The sequence below is a fragment of the Phycodurus eques genome, chromosome 14 (genome assembly GCF_024500275.1).
Source record: "Phycodurus eques isolate BA_2022a chromosome 14, UOR_Pequ_1.1, whole genome shotgun sequence".
Classification (NCBI taxonomy): domain Eukaryota; kingdom Metazoa; phylum Chordata; class Actinopteri; order Syngnathiformes; family Syngnathidae; genus Phycodurus; species Phycodurus eques.
Window position 1 is genome coordinate 10,798,979 of NC_084538.1, and position 13,287 is coordinate 10,812,265.

At 39.5% G+C, this 13,287-nt stretch overlaps 1 protein-coding gene across 2 annotated transcripts in view; it reads right to left on the reverse strand.

Annotated features, from left to right (window-relative positions):
* The window catches only part of rnf144aa (ring finger protein 144aa), a 38,856-nt gene that overhangs the window by 17,404 nt on the left and 8,165 nt on the right, over positions 1 to 13,287 (reverse strand). Inside the window, exon 1 of one of the 2 annotated variants that reach the window (XM_061696494.1) lies at positions 3,134 to 3,600. The exons of the other annotated variant lie outside the window; for it this stretch is intronic. The gene's annotated coding sequence lies outside the window, so the exon portion shown is untranslated. Of the gene's footprint in view, positions 1 to 3,133; positions 3,601 to 13,287 lie in introns of those variants that run through there. 2 annotated transcript variants of the gene reach the window in all.

Genomic DNA, 13,287 nt, shown 5'->3' on the forward strand with positions numbered 1-13,287 from the left:
GTGCCAGACAAATACTACAATATATGAAAGCTGTTGTTTTTTAACGTAAACACGAGTAGTGCGCCGTTGCCTTCATGGTAACGACGATCTTCCCAACATGGCCGGCATGACACTCAGCTGGGCTGGCTTATCTTGTGTTAATACCTATGCCCGAGAAGCCCAATAGAAGACGTCTTGTGAGGTCATGTGACTTTCTTGTGTCGTTTGATTGGTGAACTAGACTTAAACGTCACCAGCGCTTAAACTGGATAGGCGCAAACAGCACCCGATGCGGAAGTCGAAGTCATCGTCTCGCGCACGAAATAGTTGATAAATAAGCAATAATTGAAAAATAAAAGTGGCGAGCGACATTTAGATAATTGTGACGTAGTAAAAGTACCGTTACTTATTAACAGCAGAAGCGGCGGAAGTCTTTTTTCTGGTCTCGTCAACTCCTGTGACTTATCCAAAGCAGGTTCCGAGCGCACAGGACCAGATTGGTGATCGGTTATCGTTTTTTTAAACTCTGTGATCGGCCCCAAAAATCCTGATTGTGTAAAGCATACTTTACCTTTTCACTATTTCGACACAACTGCGATATAATTTTGTACTTTATATATACAAATAAGTTATGTGCAAGACATTTTCAGCTATTTTAATGCTTCAAACTGATGTGACATACGACATTTTCACATGGCATCAAAAATAAATAAATAAATAAATTAAAAAAAATATATATATATATATATATATATATATACACACACATATATATATATACACACACACATATACACACACATTTAAATGACTGATTTACTGTATATACGTGTGCACTGTATACTGAGTATCTTCAAAAGTATTCTCAATTCAGGTCATGTATTCTAATCAGTCAGGTCAAACCAACATTACAGAAATTCTTTTCAGCACCCAAGACTCTCAATACGAAAGACTTGGGAGTGAGATAGGAATTAACAGTGCTGTTGTAACACAAATCCCACAAGTGTATAAGATAACTTCAACAGCAGCAGTGCCAGGAGGACAAAGTTGGATTGTTCTCTAAAATGGACTGTATATCAGACACATTTAGATGGACAAAAGGAACACATTTAAAAAAGCATCATAAGGATGTACTGAGGAGGCGAGAGACAAGAACACACCTAATAATTACATTCACAGAGAAAAGGTGGTGCAGTGCAATTCCTGTGTTGCATTATTAACGAGATGGTCCATTATCCCAGACACTTTCTAAGCATGTGCGCTTGCTGTCTGCACGTTTTGTAGCAGAGGCTTTTACAGTTGGAAAGGGTATTTGATAGGGATGTCCCGATCACATTGTTTTCCACCCGAGTCAGAGTCTTTGATATTAAATATCTGCCGATACAGAGTCCCAATCTGATACAAAAGAATAAATACAAATATTTAAAAAACAAATAAAAACAATAAATATTTTGTATTTAGCATATATAAATAATTTTGGTAATATTAATTGACCTGAATCACTTTATCACGGTATTGCAATTACGACTCTTAACTGTATAATGTTTAAATGTTTGGGTAAATAAAAGTACATTAGTAAACAAAAAACATTTTTTTTTTCCTCAATAAAATCCAAATGTAGTACAATGGTAAAGGTACTCCCATCCATCCATTTTCCATACTGTTGATCCTCACCAGGGTCGCGGGCATGTTGGAGCCTCCCCAGCTAACTTCGGGCAAGAGGCAGGGTACACCCAGAACTGGTCGCGAGTTAATCGCATGGTACATAAAAAGAAAATTTCATTCACACTCATGGGCAATTTAGAGTCTTTAATTAACCAACCATTCATGTTTTGGGGATGTGAGAGGAAACCGGAGTACCCAGTAAAATCCACGCAATCAAGGACTCCGCGCCGGCGCGCATACTCCGCGCCGGCCAAGCCGGATTTGAACCCAGGTCCTCAGAACTGTGAGTCAGATGTGCTATAAGTCCTCCACCGTTCCACCATAAAGGTACTTATTTCTCAGAAAACGAATAGCTACTCCTCTGCTTTTCTCCGCTTTGTGAAGTAACATCAGATCGGAAATGAGCTGATGTTACCCATGTCATCTGCCTTGGTATCAAGTAAGGCTTGGACTCGCCAGGCATCGAGGCATACTGGCTGCAGCAGCCAATCATATTGCAGCAGGGCCTGTCCTGCTTAGAACTCAAGTGAGATTCATAATAACGTGACTGCACACTACTGGTGCCCTTGCTTCTTTGACAGCTCCCCAAAAAATAATTTAAATAGAATATTTTACTTACAGTATTTTTTTTATTACTACTAGTATGTTTTATATTTGTAAAGCACTTTGTTTAAGCTTCGGTTGCTTTTTAAAGTACTCTATAAATAAATAGATTTGAGTTAATCAAGGTATCAATAATACATTCTATGTGATTTCATATGATTACAAAAACATTTGATTGATGTTGTTCAATAACATTTCAGATCATGTGTGAAATGTTCCTAAAATTAAATTAGCAAGTAATTCTGCTGCAAGGGATTAGAATGCAGGCGCCCTAGTGTCTGTAGTGTTATGAATCAGGGGTTGAACATTCATTCATTCTGAAGGGAATCCACTCATTGTTTAGCAAATTGGGGCTGCATTCATGCGACTTTAGCTCCATGGCCATTAGACAAAACCACAAAAATGCATGACAACCTATTGCATAAGTGCTAGAGGACTCTGCACAATTGTTTTGCACAATAGTCAAAAACAAAATTAAAAATTAAATAAATAAATAAATAAATTGGACTGGCATTACCAGATAACTATCAACACTTTATTGCTCAGTCACTGTTTTTCTCAATGTATTTATGTCTCAAATGTTTTTTAAAAAAGACATACGATTACTCTAGAATACTTTTTTATTGATGACATGTTTTGCATGGGGGAAAAAAACAAAACAAAACATTACTTTTCTTCGTTGCGATCCAAAAATAAACGTTCGACTCGCGGGTCTTGAATTCCTGCAAGACGGACGAGTTTTAAATGGAAAATTCAAATCAGCACTGGCAACAGATGTTACATTGTAATGTGAACTAGTGGGACAAAATTATGGTTTTATGTAGCAAGGATTGAAGGAGCGTGTTAGCTCGCTAAATGTCCCTAAGGCTAGATGCAAACGAGTTACCTTAGTCTTCGCCTTCGTCGATCTTCGAAGGAGGAAGCTCGGCTGGCTATCCAAAAGGGAGTTCACTGTCTGACGACTCCGGATCCCATTTATTCAAATCCTGGTCGGCATGCGATCAGCCAGCAAGCGGCAGAGAGCATCTCGCCATATGTATGGGCCGTCATTTTGCGCGATAGCTTAGCGACAAAGCGACCGGCTCGGAGCGTCATCCTATATTCCCCCGCATGATCTAAGGCGTCATTCCTGTCGGTCGCAGGAATATTTTTCTTGCCTTGGCGCAATATATATATATATTTTTTACCCATTTTGTCTTCTCTCTTTTCCGCCTTTATGTTTGTCTCTTGGCGGCACGGTGGAAGACTGGTTCGAGCGTCAGCCTCACAGTTCTGAGGTGCGGGATTCAATCCCCGTCCCCGCCTGTGTGGAGTTTGCATGTTCTCCCCGTGCCTGCGTGGGTTTTCTCCGGGCACTCCGGTTTCCTCCCACATCCCAAAAACATGCATTAATTGGAGACTCTAAATTGCCCGTAGGCATGACTGTGAGTGCGAATGATTGTTTGTGTCTATGTGCCCAGCGATTGGCTGGCAACCAGTTCAGGGTGTACCCCGCCTCCTGCCCGATGACAGCTGGGATAGGCTCCAGCACTCCCGCGACCCTAGTGAGGAGAAGCGGCTCAGAAAATGGATGGATGGATGGATGTTTGTCTCTTGTCACACCGCCCCTCCTTCTTCTTCCTCTTCTTCAATCTGAGGGAGCGACGTTCACCTCAAGGCATTTTTGCCCCCTACAGGGTGCCACTCCTCATTGCAGTTATCCAGAGGCTTGACGATCACACAAACTGCACAAGACCCTGGCACATTTTCCCTGCCACAAGACCCTGGCACGATTGATGACCCTGGACATCAACCCTTGGCAGGGAATAGATGGATTCTTAATGACGTCTTTGGATGGCATTGGCAGGGAATGAGTTAAGCAAACTCATTCTGGAAAAGAATTGACTTCATCACTTCATTTTTCACTATTACCAACTTCAAAGGCTAATCCCAAATGCATCCTCCAGGAAAATATTAAGTACAATATTTTTCCGTTTTTATTGTATTTATTCATTTGGAAGAAGCAGGCATAATTGAGTCCACTCTTTGGAAGCAGTCGATCTGTTGATTAAGTCTGAAGAAGTACATGACATCAACTATGGGGTGTTGAGCTACAACCCCTATTCCAATGAAGTTGGGATGTTGTGTTAAATATAAATAAAAACAGAATACAATGATTTGTAAATCATGTTCAACCTATATTTAATTGAATACACGACAAAGACAATATATTTAATGTTCAAACTGATAAACTTTATTATTTTTTAGCAAATAATCATTAACTTAGAATCTTATGGCTGCAACATGTTCCAAAAAAGCTGGGACAGGTGGCAAAAAAGACTGAGAAAGTTGAGGAATGCTCATCAAACACCTGTTTGGAACATCCCACAGGTCAACAGGCCAAAATGGAAACAGGTGGGTGCCATGATTGGGTATGAAAGGAGCTTCCCGGAATTGCTCAGTCATTCACAAGCAAAGCTGCGGCGAGGTTCACCTCTTTGTGAATAAGTGTGTGAGAAAATAGTCCAACGGTTTAAGGACAATGTTCCTCAATGTACAATTGCAAGGAATTTAGGGATTTCATCATCTACGATCCATAATATCACCAAAAGGTTCAGAGAATCTGGAGAAATCACTGCATGTAAGCGGCAAGGTTGAAAACCAACATTGAATGCCCGTGACCTTCGATCCCTCAGGCGGCACTGCATCAAAAACCGACATCATGTGTAAAGGATATCACCACATGGGCTCAGGAACACTTCAGAACACCAATGTCAGTAAATACAGGTCGGCGTTACATCCGTAAGTGCAACTTAAAACTCCACTATGCAGAGAAAAAGCCATTTATCAACAACACCCAGAAACACCGCCGGCTTCTCTGGGCCCGAGCTCATCTAAGATGGACTGATGCAAAGTGGAAACATGTTCTGTGGTCCGACGAGTCCGCATTTCAAATTGTTTTTGGAAATTGTGGCCATCGTGTCCTCCGGGCCAAAGAGGAAAAGAACCATCCGAACTGTTATGGACGCAAAGTTCAAAAGCCAGCATCTGTGATGGTATGGGGCTGTGTTAGTGCCAATAGCATGGGTAACTTACACATCTGTGAAGGCACCATTAATGCTGAAAGGTACATACAGGTTTTGGAGAAACATATGCTGCCATCCAAGCGATGTCTTTTTCATGGATGCCCCTGCTTATTTCATCAAGACAATGCCAAACCACATTCTGCACGTGTTACAACAGCTTGGCTTCGTAGTAAAAGAGTGCGGGTACGAGACTGGCTTCCCTGCAGTCCAGACCTGTCTCCCATTGAAAATGTGTGGCGCATTATGAAGCATAAAATACGACAACGGAGACCCCGGACTGTTGAACAGCTGAAACTGTACATTAACCAAGAATGGGAAAGAATTCCACCTACAAACCTTCAACAATTAGTGTCCTCAGTTCCCAAACGTTTATTGAATGTTGTTAAAAGAAAAGGTGATGTAACACAGTGGTAAACATGACCCATTCCCAGCTTTTTTGGAATGTGTTGCAGCCAAACAATTCTCAGTTAATGATTATTTGCTAAAAACAATAAAGTTTATTAGTTTGAACATTAAATATCTTGTCTTTGTAGTTGATTCAATTAAATATAGGTTGGACATGATTTGCAAATCATTGTATTCTGTTTTTATGTTTAACACAACGTCCCAACTTCATTGGAATTGGGGTTGTACATGCAACAATGCCTCCAAGCAGCATTATTCTGCTCAATACAAGACCAGCATGGAAACCAAAAGAAGTTCAGAAAAATCAGTGAGATTATTCCATTCCAGTGAGGATAACACTTAAATACTACAGTAACAATTAATATAGTCAAATACCCATAACTAACAGCATTTAAAAAAAAAAAAAAAATATATATATATATATATATATATATATATACATACATATACATGTGTAAAATGTAGCTAGGGTGCAGAGGTATACAGGATCATGTTTTTCCTCAGCCCTTCTATTGGTTACGAAATATTTATTACATAGGAACTTTAGGGGTAAGGTTGAATGATGGTGACCTAGAAAAAGAGAAATGTTTTCTATGCAACGATGCCTGTTCACAAGGACCTACAAAAAAAACAGACTAACAATGTTTACATTTTGATAAAAGGGTCGTTTAAAAAATAAATAAATAACATTGACCTTGATATTTATTTCTAAATGTTAGACTTTACAGGTGCCATTGTAATGTAAATGAAAAAGGACTGAATGACACAGTTTTCCTATCTTTTTTTTTTAATCATAACTATTAAAATTCGATGAAAATCACCCATGTACAGTTTTATCATAATCGAGCAAAGGAAAAACCAAGATGGCTAAATCATCCCAGAGACTGTATTTAGTATGTGCATTAATTAACTGTTGGTAGAATGTAGTGGCAGATGATGCAACTAATGTAAATAGTACAATAACCTACATACTCGGGGTGCAGACCACACACTGCACTGAAAAGCAGGGCCTTTATTTTTGGACGTGAAAGATGACAAGGCCTTCATGGAAGTGACAGTGGCTATGGATAGTCTCCGTCTGTCCTTGACATGGAGGGGAGAGACCTAAGAGGTTTGCCAAGAGTGGTGATAGCCCTTGTTTGTCCATGTCCCTGATGAGTTACATAACCACCCCAGATGGATTTTGGCATTCCAAGTAGTGAGACAGACACTGATAATGTCACGCCTCTGCATGTAAAACCTCAAATTGCTGAGCTGCTACAGCACACTAAATCTCCAGTGGAAACAGTGTAGGTCAGGGTTCACCAACGCGGTGCCCGCGGCCACATGGTCGCCCGCGAGGACCACTTAAGGCCCCTGCGAGGCATGTTCTAAAAATAGCACTGGTCACAAATTGTTTTCTTTTTTTTGTGCTTTAAATTTTCAATCAGAATTGCTTACATTAATGTACTTTTTAAAATAACGCACAATATAAAAAAAATTAAAACAATTTTTTATGTATAACGAACTCTTACCTCAAGTCAAAGTTCAAGTTGCACGCGGTCACCTCACCGCTTTCCCAATACAGTGCAGCGGTGATGAGGAGTTAGCTTACTTGTGCTTTAGCCCAAAAAAGGTTTTTGCTTGAAAGCCATCAACATGTTTTGTGACTTTGATCAACTTGAACCATGTGTGTCATTCATTACAAATCCCTTCATGCAAGTGAACATGATGGCCACTGCTGACCAGCTCGGTGCTTTGTTCAACTTGGACGTTGGACAGGTAGAGATAGAAATCCTAACTCTTCAAAATGACCTCCACCTCAAAGCCCATCAGTCTGCACCAAACCTTTGGTGCCTTGTGGACAAAGAAAAGTATAGTTGTGTATGCACAGCAGCTATGAAAATTGCCTGCTTTTTTGGTTCAACCTATCTATGTAAATCAGCCTTTCCAACATGAACTTGATCAAGAACAAACACAGAACACGTCTTACTGTTGCACATTTACAAGACTCACTCAGAGTTGCAGTGTCAAATTATACACCAGATTACAACACACTGTTGAGCAGAATGCAGTGCCAGGCCTCCCACCAACATAAATGAGCAGACAAAGCACAGAGACAATATTTATTTTGAAAACATCATATCAATATTGCATTAAAAATATTGCACGAAATGTTAAAACATGTTCAGAATGGATTTTATAACTTGTGACAAGAAGATGAATGATGTATTTGTCCTAAAAATGTTACAAATGATCATTTTCACTACAAGGACAGCAGGTGTTCCCCCTGACTTTCAAATATTTGAGCACATAAACAAAAATAAAAGTTTCTTGTTTAAACATGTTTTTCTTTCCATTATTGTGGAAAATAATTACCATTGATATGTGAGCAGTCTCTTCACATAGTGTTTCTACTACTGCTATTCTTTTTATTATGATTACTGCTAAAAAGTGATCCTTGCAGTTTTGTTATTTCGGAAGTTTGCTGCAAATAGGTCATGTAGCCCTTCATACTATCGGTGCTCACGAAGTAGCCCTCAGCCTCAAAAAGGTTGGTGACCCCTGGTGTAGGTAAAGTAGTGATACAACTCAGTTCACTGCCCCTTTGAATTATGCTTTGCATCACATATTGTTCACGCAATAACATAAGCTGTCTGGCTCAGAGCTAGGGCAACTGTACAATTTATCTCCTAGTGGAATATGGCATTTGAAGTGTAAAATAATGGGTGTGTTTTAAATAAAGAGAGCGCAACCATTCCCAAACTTAATGATGACGTAGAATGGCTGTTGGAAAATTGTTACGTTGCTGCTCTCTGCGGAGCTAAGCTAGCCATTTGCGAACAACTTATCGTCAGCGAAGAGTTTAAAAATGCCATACTGGGCCACTTTTGGATGCAATTTCCAATCAGGACGGAATGAAAAAAAGAAGGTAAGCATTCATAGCTTTCCCAAAGAAAGAAAGTTGAGGAAACGGTGGGAGGATGCGGTCGGAAGAGTTGAGCTGCCGAAAGATCCGCAGCTGTGTTCTCGTCACTTGAGCCCAGATTCTTTCTTTTTATTCTTTCCTCACAAGGAGCCTAAACGGCTGCATGTGACAAGCGAAAGCCGAGCAAAAAGACACGAAAGACAGGACGCGCTGGCCATGTACCTTGATCAGCCCATTGTAGCAGTAGCGACAAATACACCACTGAATAGGACCAACTCGAGGTTCTTCACCCAGTCATCTTCATCCTCATTTCTTGTGTCTTCCTCACTCTCCTCATTTCCCTGATCACACTCTGGCTCAAACTGAAATGGCTGAACAGCGTTCATCGCTGCCAGGGGCTGCGTCGGGCACATCCCCATTTGACATCACTACCCAGATTGCACTGCGACGAAAAACCAATGGCGGCCTATTTTGAAATTACGATTTGTAAAAATACATAAATCTGGAAATGATTTTCGAAAGTTGTATCTTATTGCTATGTTACTCAAGTCGAAAGAGATCATATATAGCAAACATGTCATTGCAATCAGAATTCACTTTAAGAAAAAGTAAAAACGCAGTTATTGCCAATGTTTAGTCATGCATACATGATTAAAATGTCACAAATTTATTGAATGTCATATGCAAATTAAAAAGAAACATCATATCAGAGATAGATACTTGATTCAACTTCCGTTCCATCCCGAGGAAATTAACTTAGCTCACACAAGCGACACACGCATACAGTTATGCTGAAAACTGGCCAACAAGCAAAAGTACAAGTACATTCTGCGTACCATAGGTTTTTTTTAAAATTATTGTTTGTTTGTAGTGAAACTTTATAGAGGAAATAATTACATTAAACCTCTACATTTTGTGCTGAAAAAAAGACCATGTAAATGTGTTATTACTACACCAGAGTGCAATTACACTTGTAATCTTGAATCCTTGAGCTACAAGGATAGTCTTTATATTAACCAAAAGCATCTCTGAGGTTATACAAAAGGTAGTTAGTCCTCTTAAAAACATGCAAATCTGTAAATGCATTGAATTAATGCTCTCGGTTTAGGAGAGGTTGATGGCTTTCAAGCAAAAACCTTAACAGGAATAAAGTAAGATCCTGGAAACATCTCACAGATTGTGTCCTCGTCATCATCCCTTAATTCTTGACAGGTATCACGCTGTCTTTAATCCCCTATATTAGTGGGATTTCAATGTTGATGTTAAGACACTTAAAAGGGCCATATCCTAATGACGTTAATGTTCTACAAAGTCACTGCTGCAGGTATAGCTATAACTACCGATGGGAAACATCAACACTTTGTGCTGTACATATTGTTTTCTCTTACAGTACTGCATCAAATATCGATAATCTATCTGTCCTATTTCCAAGTGCTTTATGACAATCTTGACTTTGCAATATAATGCAAATATCAGGATTATCTAATATAGTAACACTTAGGTGTAAAAACATGATCTCACTCCTGAATTGGACATATCAGCATTATATAAGACAGAAGGGTCTTATCACATTCAATAAAAAATTTTATGCTTGATGTACGAAAGCTGTTTTTACGAAAATGTTTTCCCTTTTTCAGTATTGTAGACTGTTCTTGCAGTATATCGATTATTGCATCGTGCCCGCATCAACACACTACAGGTATCATTGGTAAAATACAAAGTATCAATAATGATAAAACTCAAAGCAACCAAAATTTGAAAAACAAAGCAAATATTACATGGGACTTGGCTGAGCTGCATGTCCTCAACTAGTTCATCCACATTTTTTTATTATTACTGTCTTGCTGCCAGCTACCTTTTCCCCCTTTATCTTTGAAGCAGGCCTCATTAGAATTCCTTGTGAATTCTTATTTAAAAAAACAAAGTGAAAGAAAAATACTGTCAGGAAACTGATAATGCCCCCGCCCCCAAAGTGTCCATTATCAACTAATCGGTGAATGAACACAAGGTCAAGTCGACAAATGCAGGAGACATAAAACAAATAAGGGCTCCAATCAGGCTGTCTGAGCGAGGAAAAAAGATGCCTTACAGCTCTATTGAATTTTATTGACTTTCACCCCTTAGCTATGTCGTTATTTGCTTGTAAATGCAAATACTGTATGTTTTCAAACATTTTTGCACACATGCATTACAATGCACTGGCAGTGGCTCTTCTAGCTTGGTAGCTGAAACATAAAATGATTGCAGGATACAATAATGTTTAAAGCTGGCTGGATGGCTATAGCATCCACTACATATCAATGCAGATTCAAACCTCTGCCATGAATTATTCAGGAGCTATTACATGGACCTTCTCAAATGAACTTTAAAAAGGACCGCTGTAACTCCAACAGTGGAAAATGCCGTTTTTAATTTCCACAGAAGGAGCCAGAAGCCTTAATGAAGACGCACATGGAGCCGAATGAATGCAACACCTCATTTCACAGACAGTCAACTGACAAGTCTCCCAGATTTGTTTTCTTATTAGCATAATTGGGTAGGTAACCCAGACAAGATGGTATTGTGTTAAGAATGCTTTAAATTTGTCAGTCACTCAATATGGGCACTTCTAAGCAAAATGTTTATTCTGTTTCACTTAAAATAAAATAAAATTTAAAAAAACAACACTGCCATTTTGGTGATTTGTTAATACAACAAGATAAAAACAATGTTTTCCAGCCTGAAATCACAAACATTTTTAATTTGGGTCTAAAAGAAACCATCCATCCATTTTCCATACCACTTATCCTCACGCGGGTCGCGGGTGCACTGGAGCCTAATCCAGCTGAGTCTCGGCGAGAGGCGGGGTGCACCCTGAACCGGTCGCCAGCCAATCGCTGAGCACATGTAAACAAACAACGATTCAAACTCACATTCACATTTACGGGTAATCTAGAGTCTTCACTTAATCTACCATGCATCCATCCATCCATCCATCCATTTTCTGAGCCGCTTGTCCTCACTAGGGTCGCGGGAATGCTGGAGCCTCTCCCAGCTAACATCGGGCATGTTTTTGGGATGTGGGAAGAAACCAAAGTACCCGGAGAAAACCCACGCCGGCATGGGGAGAACATGCAAATTCCACACAGGGGAGGCTGGATTTGAACCTGGGTCCTCAGAACTGTGAGGCAGATGTACTAACCAGTCCCTTTTTTAGAAACTAAACCATTATGATTTTAGTGCAAATGCTGAAACTTTGATAAATACACTACCGATACCAGCACACTCGCATTTCTTACATTAAGCCTGTTGCCCAAAGTCAGCTGGGATAGGCTCCAGCATACCCGCTACCTTAGTGAGGATAAGCAGTACAGAGAATGGATGGATGGATGGATATGCTGAGGAAGGATATATATTTTGGGTAACACCTGGGAGGATAAGCAGTTGGTGCACATGCATAGTGTTTCTTCACGAGATTCCCAAGCTATGGAAGATTACAAATTCAATGTTGGTCTGGTATAATAATTACACATTAATTGTTTTTAAATATGAACATTTCCTCTAAACATTTCATTATTTATTGTGTTTTTAACTGAAAAAATGGCCAAATGAATTAAAAAACACACACACACACAAAATGTACCCATGTTACTGCTAGTTGGCCATCTTCTTACAGGATATGAAAAGAACATAGCCCATTTCCATTATTACTTATTCGTTTTTAGCAATACAGTATAGTGAAATTTTGATGTGATGTTTCAGTTTGCATGAATAAATAGCTATTAGCTGCATCACATTGAGTATTTCTTATATATACACACACACACACACCCCGTAGATGAGGGGCAAGGGGGTGCAGCAACTATGACGGGAATTTGAAAGGGGTGTGTGGCTTTGTTTCCGACTGACATCACCAACTACTGTCCTGGCATAGATATGACGTGATTTTTAGATGCTTAGGTGAAGTGGGATCATTTTGACCATGTTGTTTGATTGTTGTTGTGTAAATGTACCCATAACCTAATTATCTTGTCGAGCAACATTTTCAAATAGCTGCAACTCCATCTAAACTGACTCTCAATACAGTATTATCTTGGCTGTTGGTCACCGACTTGATTGTAAAGCAAATCCAGAATGGTATGTTCCCACTGCAGGAGGAAATGTGCTCACATCCTGCTGACTTTGTTTTTACAAACACAAAGGATAGAAGAGAGGAGCGGAAACAACTGTGAAAGGCTGACATCTCTGTGTGTGACTAACCAATGAAGTGAAACCCATGATCCACTTCCTCAAAATTGCAGCACAGTGCTACTAAGAGCTGTTATTATCGCCACTAAGTAAGTGTTCTTCCTTAATTGGTGGTTTACAAGATGATGCAAAACAGACTTAATCGAATTCCACAAAATGTTGAACCGAGGTGTGGCACAGGTCTGTGGTAACAAACCATTGAAGATATTATTTTGATATTTTCTTTCATTTCTCCTTGAGTGATCCATTAATTGTAGTGACAAAACATGGGCATATCAAGCGTAAATTTGTATCTGCACAGGTGTACAAATGCGTACTGATTGAAAAGGAACTAGATTTTATGTTGTATTCTTGACTTTTAAATGCGATGACAAGGATAAAAGGATACCAATTCCCTTGAATCACAACTGCACTGAATACCACTCCAGAGATCAT